The following is a 17,712-nucleotide window of genomic DNA, read 5'->3' as shown; positions in this document are numbered from 1 at the left end:
TATTTAATTTTCTATTATTTCTTTTTTACTTTATTCTTTTTATTTCTCATTGCACTTGATCTCCTCCTTTATATTTAAGTGCATGCAAATCAAGTCCCAAAATCCACTATTGCAATATGAACCTAATATTAACCTCCTAATCCAAAGATTTCGTGTAGAACTATGTGGAGAGAGAGAAAGAGCAATGGCAGTTGATTTGACTCAGATCCTTATGAGTTACCTCACCCATATCTTGGGGGAATCAATACCATCAATCACCAATAAACACTACCTCACTATATATCCAGTAACAAGAGTAATTCTTTTCTGATGAGGTAGATCAATCTAACCGCAACCATAGAGCATCCTAAGAATTTTCTCTGGCATTATACCAACATATCAACGTGTATCGTAGCGAAATAATATCAAAAATCTATTGGCTCTTATAGCATTGTTGGAACCAAAGTGAAAAAATAATATCTTGCAACTGAAATAAGAGATAAGAAATAAGAATTGATACGTAATATTTTAATGTGAAAAATCTTCAACAGATAAGAGAAAAATCATGGATAAGACCACAGAAATATTTTTATTTAGCGAAAGAAAAATTACAACTTCACTATAAGAAAGGAATAATTACACTCTCTTATAATAGAGGAAAATACATCTTTCACTCAAAGAACTCTCTCACCATGAGATGCTACAACTGAGATGTGATACATCAAATGAGCAAAATTGCTTGCTATTTATAGACAAGAATTGCACCGGATGCATTAAATGCCATGCAATAATTTCTACTCTTCCAACAAAATTTTGCAGGCCTATGCTCGTAGAGATAAGAAATGTCATTCTCACTTTCGACTTATGTGCCACAAAAGTGGCTTTACTGTCCATAGCTCCACACCATTAAACCATGCTAAAAAGACAACGTTTAAGATTTTTTTTATTTTTTCAGTGTTGTTATTCTCCATAAATATATTATTTGTAACTATTAGAAAATTACTGATAGAAGTTAAAAAATAATAGGAAAAATACTAAATTTATGTAATTTATTTAAGATAAATTTAAAATAAACATATTAAATATATCATTAAAAACTGAAAACATCAATCATTGTGAAATTTTTACGTTAAAGTATTAGTCATTTTGAAATAGAAAGAATATATAGAACAAGTTAATGAGTAAAGTTGAAAAGTAATATTTGATAGATCCAATACTTGCTCATTGCAATGCTACACTGTACCAAACAATGGACTATGACTTTTTTTAATCAGTAATATATATATATATATATATATATATATATATATATATATATATATATATATATAATGCTAGTTCCTAAATTTCTCATATTATTAATCAATTTTTTTTAAAATGCCTCTTTAGGATATTGGTTAGAAATTGAATTTTTATTTATTGAAATATGTAAAATAGTGTTATTTATAACTTGATATTACTAGTTAAATTGAAACAATTTCCGAAATTTATTCTCGTGTTTCATGATTCTGTATAAGAAGTTGAAAATTTATAATCTAGAAAGCCTCACACACAAGGAAAATAGGCCCGGCCCAACGTATTTAAAGACGTATAGCAAATTTTAACTTTATTAGTCTAATAATTTTTTTTGACAAAAATTAATATTTTTATTGAAAATTTATTTTTGGAGCTTTTTAAATAAATAGCCTTTTGTTTTAATTAAATATACTCTTATACTTGAGCTTTTTATGAATATATTATTATTATTATTATTATTATTATTATTATTATTATTATTGAATTCTTCTGGTCTCATGGACTAATATCAGACTTAACCTACAACATGTTCACCAGAGTATGTAACTATTCTAGGTACGTGAGTGAGTACTATAGGGACTCGGTTTCCCTCTTTGTTCAAAGGTTATGAGCCAATTGAGCAGAGAAACCAGTAAATTTGTGGACAAATATGATGTCACACTTGATGTTTGCATTTCCTCAGTGCTATCACAATCAAAAGTTATTTTTGTCCTCAATCCCAAGTGAGTCTTCTCTTTTGGACTTGCCCTTCTCATGCTTCTCCAATTTCCATCACATTACTTTCATAAACTAATTTACTTCATATCAGTGCTTCTCAAGTTTGGCTTGTTCATTAAAAGTCTTGCCTTATATCATGGCATGGCTGGAAGCAAATGAGAGCATAGATGTGTGTGTAAATGACAAGGTTACAAACTACATAAACCCTAGAGAAGTACAAGAGCAACTTCATGCAAAGCTAGTTGGTGTTCACAAGTGGGATGTTTGCAGCGAGTAATTCCTTCATAAATGCCTTGTAGTTTGGTTTTTCTTATGTTAGTCTTGAAAAATGAAAATTAAGAGATCAAAAGTCATAATCAGCTTAGCTTGTCTATGCTGATTGTAGTTTAACTAAACAATGTAATCACTGACTTGCACTTGTTGGTAACAGCATACTGGATTATGATATGCTCAACCTGGAAGTGCCTACACTACTTGTTGTTGGATCACTGATAAAGTTGGAGTTAAGGTCTTAATTTACAGGTAACTCTAATCAAAAAAACCTTGTCTTCTCCTTTTGATTTATTTAGTGACTTGAACTTTAGGGCTCATACATATGTTTTTTAGGGCTAATTAACATAACCATGTGCATTGTTATTGCTACAGTGGAGATCAAAATTCTGTAATTCCACTGACTGGAAGTCGTACCTTAGTTCAAAAGTTGGCAAGAAAATTAGGACTGAATTCAACAGTCCTTTACACAGTATGGTTTGAAGGCCAACGTGTATGTATATTAATTACTAAGGTAGCTTTTGGCACCGTTTTTTTTTTTTTTTCTCCTTAATATCCAAATAGTTTCTATGGAATTATGCTTTATTAGCTTATTCTTAATTAAAAAAGGCTACTCCTATTTTTTAAAATTAGTCTTTTGCCCGTGCGACGCCCGGGCTCATACTCCTATTTGAATATTACCTACACATGTGCAAAGTTTAATAATGATGTTTATTTGTATGATAATAATGTTGAGCTATATTTTGAAAAAAACAACATAAAGTAAGAATACAAACAAACCTAATACTATTGTAGATTGTTGGATGGTGTTGACGTAACAATGAAAGAGAGACTGCATAATAAAGAGAGATAAATGAGTTCATTAGATTTTTGGATACAATTATTGATCATTTAATAATCAGAAGTATGACGATAGTACTATATACAATAATATTCACCTGATAAATTTACCTGATAAGTAGACATTTTAAATCAATTTACTTTAGTGGAGGTGATATAATAACAAACATTCAATACTTGTCTTAGTCATTTGATGCTACAACATAAAGAAATAAATGTAATATATATTGAAATTTTATAAATTAAATATTGACTTGTAGGAAATGATATCTAAGGAAAATGTATTAGGTTGAGAATGTAGGAATTGTAAGTATAACAATTTGGTAAGCACACCTGTTTATAAGTTTGCAAATACTTCTTTGTATACTACATTAATGGTAGTATTTTTTGCAATGCCTTGTTTATCATGAATAAGAATACGCAGTCCTTTTTTTACTTTGTACTCGTGAAAGTGTAACATATAGTTGGCCATGACAAAATACTGAGTTTGGCAAATACAATCCAACATGTGCTAAGGAATGTCCTTGAGATTTGTTTATAGTAATATTTGAGATTTCTTAAAATGTTAAATATTACTAATATTTAAGAATATATAAAAAAATTAACTTGTATATTTAAGCAAATAACAAATAACCATATAGTCTAATAATATGGTTCAGATTACAAAGATGGAACATTGTCTAATAAGACTGGTTAATGGAATTACAATTCAAAGTACTATGACAGACCCAAAAATAACGTATGATATGTTTAAGCAAATAACAAATAACTATATATTCACAAACAAACAATTAAAAAAAACGTATGAGAGATCCCATGACGTCAACGTAGAAAGTAATATGTTTGTCACGTGGGTCATCCATATTTATTTCTGATCATATAATGATAATCTTTTTCACTTCTCGTGATAATTTTTAGTACCTCAGCAAACATTTAGTCTATTAATCCATATATATACTCTAATAATCTACTTAGTATATTAAGTGTTAATCTTTTACAGTTTCCGTTTCTCATCCATATTTATTGCATATCAGTATAATGATAATCTTTCCTTATATTTACGAAAAAATAATTATAAAAAAAAAACATATGAGAGGTCTCATGACCTCAACATGGAAAGTAATATGTTTGTCCCGTGGGTCATTCATATTTATTGTTGATCATATAATGATTATCTTTTTCACTTCCCATGATAATTTTTTGCACCTCAGCAAATATTTAGTCTATTAATCCATATATATACTTTAATAATCTACTTAGTATATTAAGTGCTAACCTTTTACGATTTTCATTCCTCATCCATATTTATTGCTTATCAGTATAATGATAATCTTTTGCATATATTCACGAACAAACAATTATATATAAAAAAATGTATGAGAGGTCTCATGACGTCAACATGGAAAGTAATCCATATTTATTGTTGATCATATAATGATTATCTTTTGCACTTCCCAGGATAATCTTTTGCACCTCACCAAACATTTAGTCTATTAATCCATATATATGTTTTAATAATCTACTTAGTATATTAAGTGCTAACCTTTTACAATTTTCATTCCTCATCCATATTTATTGCTTATCAATATAATGATAATCTTTTGCATATATTCACGAACAAACAATTATAAAAAAAAATGTATGAGAGGTCTCATGACGTCAACATGGAAAGTAATATGTTTGTCCCGTAGGTCATCCATATTTATTGTTGATCATATAAAAAAAATAGTCACGTAGGTCGATATTGATGTTGACATTTTTTAGCGGAAAAATGGGTTAACCACATAAATGAAGCATGTTTGGTACCATTTCAAAATGCATAAATTATTTTACGGTATTAGTGTGAGTCATTTTCTTTTTTTTTTTCATATTATAACTTACTTTATCATGTCTATTGTCTTTACTATCTTTTTTTTTAATCTCTATACTCATGCATTTGAAAATTATTATTATTTCCATATCTTGACAGAATATTTAAAATTAATTGTTAAGTACTTATTAATTTGAAATGAAAATTAACAAAAATACGAATAAAATATGCTTATTAATTAAACGTTAATAAATTGACAATGATTACGATAAAAACAAATACAAAATTGAAGCTGGTTTTAATAATATGTTAAAATTGATACTGTAATATTTAAAATTGATCATTAAGTACCTACTAATTAGGAATAACTCATCGTCCAAGTTATGATTATTTTCATATCTTAAAAGAAATGCTTATTAATTTGAAAATTATGATTATTTTTTTATCCTAACAGAATATTTAAAATTGATTATTAAGTACCTATTAATTTGAAATGAAAATTAACAAAAATATGAATAAAATATGCTTATTAATTAAATGTCAATAAGTTGACATTGATTACGGTAAAAACAAATACAAAATTGATGCTAGTTTTAATAATATGTTAAAATTGATACTGTAGTATTTATAATTGATTATTAAGTACCTATTAATTAGGAATAACTCAGCGTTTAAGTTATGATTATTTTCATATCCTAAAAGAAATGCTTATTACTTTGAAAGTTATGATTATTTCTATATCCTAACAGAATATTTAAAATTTATTGTTAAGTACCTATTAATTTGAAATGAAAATTAACAAAAATATGAATAAAATATGCTTATTAATTAAATGTCAATAAATTGACAATGATTACGGCAGAAACAAATACAAAATTGAAGTTGTTTTAATAATATGTTAAAATTGATAATGTAATATTTAAAATTAATTGTTAAGTATCTACTAATTTGAAATAAAATTTAACAAAAATACGAATAAAATATGCTTATTAATTAAACATTAATAAATTTACAATGATTACGACAAAAACAAATACAAAATTGATGCTGGTTTTAATAATATGTTAAAATTGATATTGTAATATTTAAAATTGATTGTTAAGTACTTACTAATTAAGAATAACTCATTGTCTAAGTTATGATTATTTCCATATCCTAAAAGAAATGCTTATTAATTTTAAAATTATGATTATTTTTACATCCTAACAGAATATTTAAAATTGATTGTTAAGTATCTATTAATTTGAAATGAAAATTAACAAAAATATTAATAAAATATGCTTATTAATTAAATGTCAATAAATTGACAATGATTACGGAAAAAAGAAATACAAAATTGAAGTTGCTTTAATAATATATTAAAATTGACACTATAATATTTACAATTGATTGTTAAGTATCTACTAATTAGGAATAAATCATCGTCTAAATTATGATTATTTCCCTATCCTATCAGAATATGAATATTAATTTGAAAATTATGATTATTTCTATATCCTAACATAATATTTAAAATTTATTCTTAAGTACATATTAATTTGAAATGAAAATTAACAAAAATATGAATAAAATATGTTTATTAATTAAACGTCAATGTAACGAATTGTTAACAAAATTGTCACTTTCAAATAGAGAAGTGAAGATAGACACAAATGAATTTTAAATTGACTGTCAAATCAAACAAATTGATTTTAAATTTGAAATTTGAAGATAGAAATTTGGAATTGTGACTTTCATATCCACATAATATTTTAAATTGACTATTCAACCAAACAGATTGATTTTATTATCCATAAATTAATTTCCATGACTAGTCCAAAATTATGTGACCCCGATATAAACAACACCACATTGTAAAGCTGAGTGAAATAAAAATGAAACTATTTTCTAAGTATGAAGCTAATTAATTTTCTGTAATAGAATAATCACGCATATTTCCATTAACAATAAACGGAAAAAACAAAAAAATGACAAATTGATATATAGAACGATATGAATATAATAAAAAATTGACAGAAAAGTTAAACAAAAGTATAACGTAATCTTAGTATAGGAGTAAAGAGGTTGTTACACTAACATTAGTTTAATATTAATCACCCAAACTCCCCCAATTGATCATTATTTTATTTATGATTGAAAATGAAAATTAAAACGTTAACTCATCATCCTAACATTTTTTTATTTCTCTAAAATTTATTTATTAATTCAATAATTTTTTGTTATACAGGTTTCAGCTAAAGTAACGTGAACACTATTTTTTCTAAAATATATAATAAAATTGTATTTATATGAAATTCAACCATTAAAAAAACTACATGAAATTGAATTGATCAAACACTCAATATGACTCATATTAATCATAATCAAACCCGACTCCCTAAGAAACTTTTGTAAAACTCTGTCTATTTTGACAATGTTTGAATACAATATTAATAAAATACATTGTCTGGAAATCATAATTATGAAATTACAACTTTAAACTCTTAAAAAAAAGTAACATAAAATTTTTTTCATCAATCAAATGGGGTCATCATCACTCCAATTTTGCTGCTTCTTGATTATCAGCTACCCTATCACCGGAGTCAGCTGATTTTTTGTCAAGAATTCCTATCATTGCTACAACCAAACGCAAAAATGGGATGCAAACAAAAATTAACTAAAATAATCTATATTACTAATAAAATAATATTAAATTAACTAAAACCTAACAATGAGCAATAAAAATTATCTATATTACTAATAAAGAATAAATATAATTCAAGCTGCGAATATTGAGAGCCTCTGCATCAAAATGTAAATTGAAATCCCTATGACCCAAAAAAAACCATAAACAAAGAAGTCAAAAACTACTATATTCAATCATCTGACCATATAAATAAAGGATGACATATATGTGATAATAAAACATGTCATATATTTGAAAATCAAAGTTGGAAGTGTCTAACTCAAAGGGATTGAACAAATATAAAAATATAACCCATTGAAATAACTTCAGCCAGCATTAAAGGAAAAAAAAGCTTTTGGGTTGCGAAAAATAAAAAAACAAAAAAAAAGTTACCCAATGATCCAGATATAAACCCAAAATGCAGTCAATATATAGAAAAGTTAAAGATGGTAAAGCAAACAAAATAATAACATGCAACAAAAATAAGGGAAACATAAGGATTTGACCGAAAAAAATCCCAGGAACCGAAAAAGGACGAAAACACAAAAAATTGGCTATAGGAAACAATGAGCTCATTGGAGAAGGCTCAGGAACACAAAAAAGTTTAAACTTTTGTATTGCGAGAAGTCAGAAAACAAAATAAAGGCAGAACACCCAAAAAAATTTAAGCTTTTGTGTTTACGAACCTGTACTCATGGAGTTTTTGAGATAAAAATCACAGCTTTGGTGTGTTCTTCCACCTTCTCTGCATTCTTAAAAAAAATCAACATGCCAAAAAATATATTGAACCATTAGACCACCAAAAAAGGACGAAAACACAAAAAGTTGGGTATAGGAAACAATGAGCACGTTGGAGAAGGCTCAGGATCACAAAAAAGTTTAAACTTTTATATTGCGAAAAGTCAAAAAACAAAATAAAGGCAGAACATCCAAAAAAATTTAAGCTTTTGTGTTTATGAACCTGTACTCATGAAGTTTTTGAGATAAAAATCGCAGCTTTAGTGTGTTCTCCCACCTAAATCAAAGCTTTTTGGAGAAAAAAATCATAGCTTTAGAAGAAACAATGAACGTGCAGTGAAAAACAAAAAACTGAAATAAAAAAATGCATACAAATGCAAAAAGAGGAAAAAGAAAACGCAGATCTGAACCCAAAATGCAAGAAAACCAAGAGAAAGCAACGGCAGAGAAGGCTCAGAAACACAAAAATATTTAAACTTTGAGAGATAAAGCAACAAAATGAACTTGTGTTCATTTGTGGTCTTGATGTTTTCCATAAAAATCATGGTAAAAATCGAAGCACATAAAAAATGGCGGATATACCTATCTTGAGGCAAAAATCGAAGCTTTTTGAGAAAACGAAGCACATCAAAACCACATCAACAGGGGTAGTGGCAAAAATCGAAGCTTTTTTATTTTTAGATAAAAAAACAAAAATGGCGGGGGAACCACGATAGAGAAGGCTGAGGAACACAAAAAAATTTAAGCTTTGATAGAGAAAGCAAGAAAACGAACCTGTGTATATGGAGTCTGGAGATAAAAATCGCAGCTTTAGAAGAAACAATGAACATGGAGTTAAAAAACAAAAAACCGAAATAAAAAAATGCATACAAATGCAAATAGAGGAAAAAAAACATAGAAGAAGACGGGGAGGGAAAATGAAAGCAAGAAAATGAACCTGTATTCATGGAGTTTAGATAAAAAAACGAAAATGGCGGGGGAACCACGACAGAGAAGGCTCAGGAACACAAAAAAATTTAAGCTTTGATAGAGGAAGCAAGAAAATGAACCTGTGTACATGGAGTCTGGAGATAAAAATCGAAGTTTTCTGAGATAAAAATCGCAGCTTTAAAAAAAACAATGAACATGCAGTGAAAAAACAAAAAACTGAAATAAAAAAATGCATACAAATGCAAATAGAGGTAAAAAAAAAGAAAACATAGAAGAAGACGGGGAGGGAAAACAAAGCAAGAAAACGAACATGTATTCATGGAGTTTAGATAAAAAAAATGAAAATGACAAGGGAACCACGTCGGAGAAGGCTCAGGAACACAAAAATTTAAGCTTTGATAGAGAAAGCAAGAAAATGAACCTACGTACATGGAGTTTGGAGATAAAAATCGAAGCTTTCCGAGATAAAAATTGCAGCTTTAGAAGAAACAATGAACATGCAGTGAAAAATAAAAAAACTGAAATAAAAAAATGCATACAAATGCAAATAGAGGTAAAAAAAGAAAACATAGAAGACGACGGGGAGGGAAAACGAAGCAAGAAAACGAACCTGTATTCATCGAGTTTCGAGATAAAAATAAAAAATGGCGGGGGAAGCATGTCGGAGAAGGCTCAGGAACACAAAAAAATTTAAGCTTTGACAGACAAAGCAAGAAAACAAACCTATCTTCATGGAGTTTGGGGATAAAAATCGAAAATGGCGGGAGAACCACATCGGAGAAGGTTCAGGAACACAATGGGGAGAGAAAATAGGGGAGACAAAAATGAGAGAGTTCGGTAAAATGCTGGGGGAATACCAAATGGGGGAGAGAGAGGGAGAACGTGAGAAGTTGAGAAAGAGAAACAAAAGATTGATGCAAAAGAAATGAAGGAGAGAGAAGAAAGTTCTGGAATTAAGTGGTATTAAATGGGGACTTGAAATCCGCCAATCAGGGAGCAACACGTAAGCCGATATTAATTACAAAATAAAAAAATGCAACGTATATTTAATTACATGCTGACACGTAAGCCAAAATTGATGCAGACATTTTTGGGCGGGAAAACGTGTAACGACAGCACGACACGTGTTGGGTTTGGCACTGTAGGGGCCTTGTTTGTATAGTGATAGATGATATCTTTAATGTTATGTTTGACATGAGTTCTTTTAAAAAGAAGAGAAAATCAAGAAGTTGAGTCAAATGCCGCTTTATTAAAATGTTACAAATTTGAATTAATAAGAAACCATTGTAGAAATATTGGTTTATAAGAGGTCAGTAGCCTTCATTGGACTGATTAATGACTATATCTTTGTCCATTATAATGTGTAGATTTTTTTCTCTGAACCATATTATGTCTGCATTCACAACAATAATAGAAAGCAATTTCTTTGGAAGTAGCACCATTTTTTTTAACATAATCCAAATTGTATGTATTACACATCAAAAACTAATCTCATTTAATGAAACTTAGGTTGGTGAATGGACTCAAGGGTATAGAAATACCATCTCATTTGCTATTGGTAGAGGTGCCTCCTAGGAAACACCTTTCTCACAACCTGAAAGATCACTTGTGCTATTCAAGTCATTTTTTGGAAGGTAGGCCTTTACCCGATGCTTTCTAACACAACCTTTGTGTTTTCATATTTAGTTTAGACTATAAGTAAGCATTATCCTTAATTAATAACATATCATTAGCAAAGGAAAGTATTAACTGTGCAGAATTTCAAAAGAAAAGTTGGATAAGGCATTTATTTTCTCTTTTGGGTTTTCACCCTTTGTATGTGAGTTTTTGTGTGCTTGGTTGTTCTTGAGCTGTCAAATGTAATGGACCCTTGGGTTTCAGAGATTCTGTAAAAATGTTGTAAGAGAATACTGTTATATGAATTCGGCCCTGCATGCAAAAATCGGGTATGTCACATTTCTTGTGTCAAGTGGTGTTGATAAATATATATAATGTCACTCAAACAACTCTAGAAAATAATTGTATTATTTATACATCACTTTTTTACAACACTACCTTTTTTATCTTTATCTGTCAAATTCATGTTGACCTTGCTTTATTCAACACCTATTTTCTTTCTCTTCTTATGCACAAATCTTTTGTACAAATATAATTTCTGTTTTTTAAAATCAGTTTTCATTAAAGGAACAACAATTATATAATTTAAAGTATATTTAGCCCTTATAGTTTCCACTTATTTGGTTTTTGGTATATATATGTATGCTTTTTTTTGTTTTAGTTCTTATTTGTTTTTTGATTATTTGTCCCTGCCAATGCCATTATGTATCAATTGTTATATTTTTCAGTAATTTTAGTTTTAGGCCCTTTAGCTTTTAATTTTGTGAAATAATTATTATTGTACTTGTAAAATTTTATTCGAACTTGTGAAGTGAGTAGGAAGTGGAAAAACTTACACAATGAGGCCACCACCTCTTAAAGCATCAAGGGACATTATGGTAAGTACGTAATATGTCATATGTGAAACCTTCGAAACTTGTGAGATGTGACTATTAGTTAGTGTAAGGTGTTGAAGGGCCAAAAACCCGTGCCTCTATTTACCATATTTTTACTTAAACCTGCTACACATTAAATCAATTTTAATTTTCTGAAGGTGAGGAAATTATATGCAATCAATTTGGTCCTGATATATTTTGGAACTTGTGAATTTTTTTACAAACTGTAGGAAATGGAAACTCTAGAAGCAGCAGCACGTGCCTATGACTTGGCAGCATTGAAGTACTGGGGCCAAGATACCATTCTCAATTTTCCAGTAATTTCTCTCATCTTCAATTCAATTTTTTTTTTTGTTAAAATGTGTTTATTTTTTCTTGTCTGAGTTTTTTAATTGATAATATTCTGGTGAATATTTAATTAAACAACCATGTTTAAGTTTAAGGGATCAAGTATATGTAGCTACCATCACTACTAAAAAAAACATTTTTTTACGACATCATATTTACGATGGTCGTACAAAAATGTCTTAGTATGTATAAGGATGACAATTTTGTAAATATTGCGAACTTTTCAAAGGCGGTTTCGCAAAAACCCTCTTTGAATATGGGCCATTTTAATTTTTAACGCGCCCCTTGCGTCCGCTCCTGTTCTTTTTGCTCGCGCTCGTTCCTCTTCTTTCCCAACTGGCGTCTATTCCTCTCCCCACTCGCCAGCTGTCTTATCCTCCTCCTCTTCTCTCCTCTTCCCGTTACACTTTCTCCACCTTCTCCCTAGTGCCACCATTGCCCCCAACCCCACATTCGTCCTCCGCCCCTATTCCCCTCTCCTCTAGTGAAATTGCAAAAAACCCTAACGCCAAAAAAAACCCAAACCCCTATCGCAACGAAATCTCCACCCCCAAATAGCTCTTTGGAATAGAATCAAGGAACTTACCAAATCCATTACATGCTATCGAGGTTTTGGTGTGTTTCCGGTGTGAAAGAAGGAAAAAGAAATGCATAAGCGATGATGATGTACATAGGTACGTCGAGGGACTACGAATTCTACATAGCCATACGCGTGCTTCTTAAATCGCTGGCTACGGTCGACGCTGAAGCCGATCTTGTTGTCATTGCTTTCGTTGATGTTCCTCCTTGATGGATTCGAGCTCTATAAGTCCCACTCCTTCACCATCATTTGCCCCTTTAATTTTATTTACTTTTACTTTATTATTATTTGTAACCTGTGTTTTCATTTGGTTTCGGATATCTGTTGCTTTATTATTCACCCCGGAATTTGGTTGATTTTATTATTTTTGAAAAAGAAGGAAAGAGATTTATTTAGTACCCTCATCGGCATCTCCTTACGTGGATTCAATAGCAACAGGGTCGTGAGAGTTGAAAGACGTTCAAGCTCAAAGCTATTGGTTCTGTCATACTCGATTCTATTTCTTTATACTCTAGAGTTACTGGCTTTCCTTTCTCGTAGGATTTTATTAAAAGATGCTTATTGAAAAGGATGGTTATGATTTAAAAGAAAAATAATACTCATCCTAAAAAAAGTTAGTATAAATTAACATATTTTATATTAAAAACATACTCCTTTTTTTTGCTTCTATTATTTTGTTTTTCTAGTTAAATAAATATTGTAGAAAGTTATGTGTTACCCATGAGTGATTTCTTTTGTTTCAATGGTGTATGCGTCTCAAAAAATGAAAATCACTTTGCATGTATCTGCTTGAAAGCATGGACAGAATGATTATCTAACCTAGTTTTGCTGGTCATACAAGAAGAGGGTACAACCACTATTAGAAAATACACTTTCAACATCGGTTATTTACGGCATTCTACATCATTTCTAAAACCGATGTTGAAAGTACCGATGTTGAATGTATTATTGTTAACATCAGTTTTGAAAAACCGATGTTAACAAAAATACGATAACATCAGTTTTCTAAATACCCGATGTTATACACAAAGAACTACATCAAAAAAAGTGTATGCATGATGAACGTTGACATCGGTTTTCTAGTAAAATCGATGTTAATGTTATATATTCACATCAGTTTTCTAATAAAACCGATGTTAATGTAATATATTAAAATCGGTTTTCGAGCAAAATCGATGTTAATATATTACATTAACATCGGTTTCACTAGAAAACCGATGTCAACGTTTATCTTGCATACACTTATTTTGCTGTAGTTCTTTGTATATAACATCGATTATTTATAAATAACCGATGTTATATACAAATGTTAACATCAGTTATGTATAAATAACCGATGTTAATATACAAACGTTGACATTGATTTTCTAGTATAACCGATGTTAAGGTGCATGTTGACATCAGTTTTTGTAAATAACCGATGTTGTTTACTATATTAACATCGGTTTTTGTTAATAACCGATGTTGTTTTCAAGTTTTTTTTATATAAACTTTCTGTTTTTACAATAAACCCAAAATTCTACCTGTAAAATGCAATTTCAGACCCAATTCACAGCAAATAAACATTTTATTATGCTTTGAAGCAGTTTTAATCATAATAAACATTGAATAATTGATTTATCATAAACAACAATCAACAAATGAATTCAATGTTCAAATTACATAGGAAATGTCAAATATGTTAAACCAAAGTAAACTAAGCTAAACTTAATGTCCTTAAATCCTAGGTCTGGTCTCTAACTCGGAGATAATACTGTGCCCACTGGATCCGCAACGCCTTTAATCTCTCTGGCTCCAACGGTCTAGGATCGTTAAAATACTGCATGATGAAATAAATCATAATAAGTTAATAATGTAATACAAATTATAAAAAAATTGAATTTGTTTGAAATAAATGTACCGCTTCCCAGTTATTCCTAAAACTTCCTAAAATGACGGTGGACATCCAGTGCATGACATAGTAGCCGCACTCAGTACTTCCTTTTTGTCTATTATACTAAATACATAATGAAATTTGGATATTAATTAAACAATTAGTGTACAGACACATAAGAAATATATATAAGTGGAAGTTTTATGAAAATGACGTACCTTGACGGCAATCCACCTAGCATGGGAGCCTTTGATTTAGGCTATGGAGCATCATCAAGACCTTTTAAAGCATAGCTCCATGCGAGTAACAATTAAAAAGTGGTGTTGTTGAGGTATTTGAACGCAAATGCATTGAAAAGAATACTGATCTGTTAATTATCCCCTTAAGGTAGTTGTCTGGCCTGTTATACAATGAACAAAACCAGACAACTAGGTGTTCGTTGGGCACAATGACCATCATCTGCCAGTGTCTGCTGCAGTGGGGATGAATATGGGTTAGTATATTAGTAAACATTAATTAAATTCAGTTATTTTGTGTGACTTACCCATTCAGGTAGGCTCAAAGATAGACATTGCGTTTTGAACTCTACATCCAACTCTTTATGTAACTTTCAGTCTCAAACTGCGATTGCCCAGACCTCTGAATGGACAGTGGCTCGAGGAATCCATAGATATCAGAATTCCCCGCTCACATACTTGTTTCAGTCAGATGCCTGTTTATGTTAAGTCAATGTTAAATATTTATGAATTGAAAGCAATAACTTATGTAATTAAAAGTAATCTAAATGACTTACAGAATCCACAACTGTAACACTGATATGTTGAGACATTGACCACCATGTGCGATTTTGGAGAGGTCTTCGTGCTTTATGTAGAGTGGGAAGTCTGGATTAAAGACCCCGAACACGGTGGCATCCCATGTAACCTAGTAAGGCTTCTAGAAAAGCTTTGGGATGGTTAATGTCATCAGATAAAGCGGATCATCGACCTTCGGATGGGGCTTTTGAGGTGGTTTTGCCAAAGACACAACTGCCTGTTCATGAAACAAAGTTAAATGGCCTAATTTGAGGCACACTGAATGAATTAATTCAAAAATAAGAAACATATAGTAAGAGTAAAGTACCTGCTTGATAGTGACATCGGCTCCAGTAGCACGGACATGTCCAGGGTGCTCTGGATGTCCAATAGCAGCGGTGAGAACATCCTGACGTCCATGGGGGACAAAGGATCCCTGTGTCGCCTGCTCCTCAAAGGAATCCTGCACAGAAAACACACAGTCGTACATGACATTCAAAAATTATTGAAATATAATTTTAATGGTTAGTTGAAAATGACTTACGATCTTCTCAGCGATTTCCTTTGCGGCCTCAGTCGTCATCTCCCATGTTTTCTTTGTGCGGGCCATCTTCCACTTCACGTAGCGTCTGACTGGGGATGGAGGGTCGATGACGCCATCAACGCTTCCTGACTGTGCAACTTCCTCCAGCTTCTTCTTTGTTTTCTCAGCCAGGAGCTTCTGCTCCAAATATTCATAACCCCCACGAGACAAAACGTGGGGGGCAGTGTTCTGTTTCTGGATGGCCATTGCCTTTTTGCGCACATCCTACAAAAATAAAACAACAATCTTTCAAATTGCTAGAATGAAGTATAACAAGTTAATGTTTTTTGAAAAACAACTTAAATGGCAAGGAACATACCTCCCAAGAAGGATCTCTGCGAGTCTGGCAAAACTGGGCCCATTTTTCCTTGCTTATGTCGTATTTCTCACAGACAGTGTCGTCCACACCGTCCTGATCGGCTGCAAGGGCCCATTTTCTCGTGAGGTCTGATTTAAACTGCCTCCATCTTTCGCCGACAGTCTGAAGCAACTTCTTTTTCGTCCTATTGTCAGAAGCCTCTAGGATTTCAAATTCCGCCTGACAATAACAAATAAGCTTATTTTTTGTTACAATAATGTAATTTTTGGCTATTAATTAAACAACATCAAATAAGAAAAGAAAAATACCTAAATATCCTCCCAATTCAAGTCCTTCTGAGTAGTAGGGACCTCTTTCCAGTTCTCGTACATGACATCCACCTTATCACGCGCCACAATCCCCAAGTATGTTCTTAATTTCTTCCTGTGGGGATTGTCGGCCTTGTCGGTAGTAGGATCAACGTGGACCACTGGTTTGTCAGCACCAGGTGGTCTGGTAGACAAGGATCGTAGACGTGAGGCTTTGCGTGTCCGCTTCACGGCACACGGTGAAGCTGATGCATCTGAAGGCGGAGGAGGAGAAGGAGGAGGAGGAGGAGGCGAGGCAGGTGGAGAAGCCATGATCCTGTATACATCATGAAAATGTAAATTTCGATTACAGACAAATATCGACATCAATAGTTCTTTAAATAAAATGTGATGAATGTTTATAATTTCATAAACTAATTTTGTATGACTATTCTAGATAAACAAATAAAATCTCATATATAATAAATCATAGGTTAAATTTCCACTCATTTTCTTAGAATGAGATAAACATAAGCTTTTAAAAACCTTAAGACACTCTCCCTTAAATTAGAGTAACATTTTCTCACCCCTAAAATTTTACAAGGCAAAAAGGAGACAAAGAATATCCTAATCTCATTTGAAATTGAAAACCAATCCCACTTAGCCATACTTAATCTACTTTAACACGTAATGAAGCACAACAAGATGCTCCTCGCTATAATGAAATGACAAAGAAAGAACATATCAATTCTTTAAATAACAAGATGCTCCTCGCTATAATGAAGTCCATTTTATTGACCATTAGTTGGATTTTATAATTGGATTAAAAGTAATAAGGTGTAATTAATGCTATTAAAATAAAAATAAAAATACAGTAAGGTCATGTTATCATTTAAGCTGATTTTGGTTAAATACAGTAAGGTCATGTTATCATTTAGTTGGCAAAGAAGAGTGGTGTTAATTTATAAGGATTAAATTGTATATCTTAATCCATTTTCCCACTTTCTTCTCTTGGTCCCATGCTGTCATGGAATCCATGTCTTCTCTTCCCCATCTTAAACAGATAGAGTAATAGGAGAAACACAGTTTGCATGCTTTTTGACTCACGTTATTAATTAAGATCTCAATACCAAAGACCAAGAAGGGAAATTAAGGAGATAACACAGAAGAAAAAAGAAGAAACAACCAAAT

The 17,712-nt window shown here is 31.0% G+C and overlaps 1 pseudogene; it reads left to right on the top strand.

Moving 5' to 3' along the window:
* The first annotated feature begins 1,753 nt into the window (after positions 1-1,753).
* Positions 1,754-10,905, top strand: LOC114378819 (annotated as a pseudogene).
* The last annotated feature ends 6,807 nt before the right edge of the window (positions 10,906-17,712 follow it).

Source organism: Glycine soja, chromosome 12 (genome assembly GCF_004193775.1).
Source record: "Glycine soja cultivar W05 chromosome 12, ASM419377v2, whole genome shotgun sequence".
Lineage (NCBI taxonomy): Eukaryota > Viridiplantae > Streptophyta > Magnoliopsida > Fabales > Fabaceae > Glycine > Glycine soja.
The sequence above is the reverse complement of the archived record's forward strand: the minus strand, read 5'-3'. Positions and strand labels throughout refer to the sequence as shown.